We start from the raw sequence: 4184 nt of genomic DNA, 5'->3' as shown, positions 1-4184 counted from the left end.
TTGCCTTTCTGATACAGACTTGATGGAACACTGCAGTGAGCTACAGCCTTTGCACTGAAACCCTCAGTCTCCAGCATGCAGACACCCTCGATATGCTTCTTTGTCCAACTCTGTAGCTGATCATGGTAGGCAGATCTTATAATTTCTTAAACACTTGTGTATTTTGTGTTATATCTGTTTCTCTAGTAAAACATTGGTTCATACACTATAAAGAGAAACAAAGGCAAATCACATGATCATCTGAACAGAGGCAGAAAAAGTATTTGACAAAATCTAGCATTCATTCATGATTTATAAAAAAAAAGAAAGAAAATAGGTATGGAAAATATTTCCCTCAGTCTGATAAAAGCCAACTATGACAAACCAATGGCTAATGTCATGTAAAATTGGGAAAAGTTGAAAACTTTTCCTCTAAAATCAGGAACAGAATGAAGATGTCAACATTCACCACTACTGTTGAATGTAGTTCTTGAAACATTATCCAGAACACTTAGATAAGTGAGAGAAATATAAAGGATATGGATAGGAAAAAAAAGAAGCTCAATTGTTGTTATTTGCAGATGACACAGTCTTCTAAAGGCCTCCAAAACTTCAACAGACTAGAATTGATAATCAAAATTCAGTAGCACATAATAATTCACTACTATTATGGACTATCAGACTATATTGGGTTATTTTGCTGTATTCAAGTACCTACTTGAATAGGCATCAAATAGGAAAAGATCCTTTAATAATTTCTCCAAATACAGCTTCTCAAACAGCAATGGAACATCTATCTCTGACAAAACAAAACAAAAAAGGAGATATACATGAAGGACCATTTTGTTGTGAAAATATGTATATACAAGGTAGTTAGGCTAGATATACAACTACTTTCTCTTAGTTCAATGGGAATAAAGGTCTGTACTTTGTTCTCTGAATAACTACTATGAAGACAACAATATGCAATGTGTTAGCTATTGTAACTGTCCTACTAACCTGTTCTGAAACTCTTTCATTGCTATTTTATCTTTTTTTCTTGTTAAAGTGAATTTTAAAAATTCAGTAGCATAGAAGGATATAAACTCAACACTCAGAAATCAATAGCATTCCTGTAAACCAATAATAAACTCACCAAGAAAGAAATTAAGGAAACAGCATCTCTCACAATAGCATCAAGAAAAACGATGGTTTTATAAATTAACCTGACCAAGGAAGTGAAAGAACTCAAGAATGAAAACTACAGTACTCCCACAAATGATATCATAAAGAACATCATAAAATTGAAAAACACCCTGTTTCTGAATAGGTACAACTCATATAACCATATTTCTAACAGTTATAAAAATTTAGAACTTGACAAAAGCAATCCTAAAGTTCATATGTAACTGGAAGAGACCTAGAAGAGCTAAAGCAATTTTGGGTAACGTGGACAAGGTAGGACGTCATAATCTTGGGCTTTACACTACAAAGCTACAGCAATCAAAACAGCATGGTATGGAGGGGGAAATGGACTTGTGGATCAATGGAAGAGAATAGTGGATGCAGAAAACTCTGCCATCTTACCTTTGACAAAGGGGCCAAATCATTTCACTGGAGAAAATTAGCTAATTTAATAAATAGTGCTGAAAAAACTGACTTTCCACAGGCCAAAGATCAAACCTAGTCTCCTATCTCCTATTATGCACTAAACTGCAGTAAAAAAAATGGATAAAACAATCTGAATATTAAAACAGAAATAATCTTCTGGAGGTCAAAATAGGTAAAACTCTTGAAAACTTATGTAAAGGAAATGACTTATGAAAAGGCCCCTTTTTGAGCAAGAATTAATACCAAGAATCCACAGATGGGGTCACATAAAATTAAAGTTTTTGCATACCAAACTAAAAAAGAAAATGAAGACACAACCTACAGAATGAGGAAAAATGTTTGCCAGCTGTTCCATGGGCAAAGAACTAATATGGACAGTATATAAAGAGCTCAAAAAAGTTAGACCCCTCCATCTAAAAAAGAACATCTGAAACAAGTTGATATTTCTCATATGAAGAAATACAAATACCAATTAGTACATGAAAACATATTCAATAGCAATAGGCATTTGAGAAATGCAAATTAAAACAGTATGAATGTTCATCTGACTCCAGAAAGAATGGCAGTCACCAAGAAATCAACCAATATCAAATCCTGCTGAGGCGGTGGGCAAGAAGGAGACCTTCTTTATTGTTGGTGGGCGTGCAGACTGCTACAGCCACTATGGAAACCAGTATGGAGATTCCTCATAAAACTCATAAATTTTCCTCATAAAATTTCTGAAACCAGAAAGTCCATTTGACCCTGTTTTTCTTTCTAAATATCTTTCTAAAATATTTAAAGTTATCATATCACAATGATGTATACTTATCCATGTTTATAACAGCACAATTTATAATAGCTAAATCTTGGAAAAGTACTACATGTCTATCATGAGATGACTGGATAAAGAAAATATGGTACTCATACACAATGGAGTACTACTCTGACACAAAGAAGAATAAAGTGGTGTCATTGTAGGAAAATAGATGTCCCTGAGACCATAATGTTAAATGAGTAACTCAAACACATTTCAATATTGCACTGCTTCTCTTACATGACAAATTTGATATATAAATAAAATTAAAAATAAAAGACATAAGGAAAAGCAAAAAAAAAAAAAGTTAATGTACCTATAAGTGTGCCTTGATTTAGTATAACTGTTTTATGGGTTTCACATCTTTTTGGCCTGTTAGCCTAACTGTTTATCTGTATTTATAACAATTCACTTGATAAAGACTTGTAAAATAAATAAATAAGTCTTTAAAAAATTATGAGAGACACCGCAATAAAGGAAATTGACACTACAATAAAGGAATTTAAACTGTACCAATAAATGAAGCCATTAAGCTAATGATAACGGGAAAGCCTTTGGGGAGAAATGCTACGTTCTTAGTGACCGAACCTCCTACAATGTATTTAAAGTTTCTTTTTTAATGTATTCAGTCCTGGTCTTAGTAAGGATCTAGAAAAGCTAGGTATCAACAGGACAGAGGAATGAATGAAAGCAGAGGTGACTGTAGTCATAACTACATACCCTCATGCATTATGAAAACTTGGTCATCGATCCTGTGTTTCTCCTTATTAAGAAAATTAAGCTTCCCACAGGAGAAACATTCCATAAATTTTACTGTTCAAAAATTGCTGTGTTCATTATGAAGAGCTTAATTATGGTCATCTTTTTTTTAAAAAAAATCAAAGTCTTGTCAAAGAATTCATAATAATGAAGGTTTCTCGTTAAAAATTAATGAACAGCGGGTTCCAGCAGCTCTGGCGGCAGGAGGAACGGCAGCGGTGGAGCTGCAGAGCTCGGCGAGGCTCCGGTGAGCCTCGACCTGCAGCCTCCGCACGCGCCCAGCCCACCGCCAAGATGCCCAAGAGGAAGGTGAGCTCGGGGGAAGGGCCGGCGAAGGAGGAGCCCAAGAGGAGATCCGCGAGGGTGTCGGCTAACCCTGTTCCAGCTCAAGTGGAAACGAATCCAAAAAAGGCAGCGGGAAAGGCTAAATCTTCGGACAAAAAAATGCAAGCAAAAGGAAAAAGGGGAGTCAAGAGAAAACAGGCTGAAGTGGCTGATCAAGAAACCAAGGAGGATTTACCTGAGAAACTAAAAACGAAGAGAGTGCAGCCGCCTCTGATGAAGCAGAAGAGAAAGAAGTCAAGTCTGATTAATCGCACACCATGTCTGGTCAGTGCTCCCGGCCTCCCTTCTTGTACAATCCAGAGGAATATTTTTATCAACTATTTTGTAAATGCAAGTTTTTTAGTAGTCCTAGAAGCATTTTTTAAAAGGAGGGAATCCCACCTCATCACATTTTTTAAGTGTAAATGATTTTTTTAGGGTGAAATCATCCTCTGGTTGTTTATTTTTTGGTACAACCAGAAGTAGTGGGATATTGAATTATGGCAGGCTTTGACTGTCTTGGGTGTCAGCTTAACATTCCATAGGTGGGGGTTAGTTTTATATCCTGCAATACAAAGCATACTAAATGGCAATTTGGAACTACAGTCCTGCATCTAATGTCTTGGATATTTTAAATGAGTTCTATTCCCATGTTTTTAGTAGAATTGTTTCCTAAAGAAAACTACATCCTAATTGTTGCCCTGTCAGAATCGTGTGCACTCTGTAATATCTTTGG

The 4184-nt window shown here is 35.6% G+C and overlaps 1 pseudogene; it reads left to right on the top strand.

Moving 5' to 3' along the window:
* Positions 1-3418: 3418 nt before the first annotated feature.
* Positions 3419-3717, top strand: LOC101590364 (annotated as a pseudogene).
* Positions 3718-4184: the final 467 nt, after the last annotated feature.

This window comes from Octodon degus, unplaced genomic scaffold (genome assembly GCF_000260255.1).
Source record: "Octodon degus isolate 3935 unplaced genomic scaffold, OctDeg1.0 scaffold00095, whole genome shotgun sequence".
NCBI lineage: Eukaryota > Metazoa > Chordata > Mammalia > Rodentia > Octodontidae > Octodon > Octodon degus.
The sequence above is the reverse complement of the archived record's forward strand: the minus strand, read 5'-3'. Positions and strand labels throughout refer to the sequence as shown.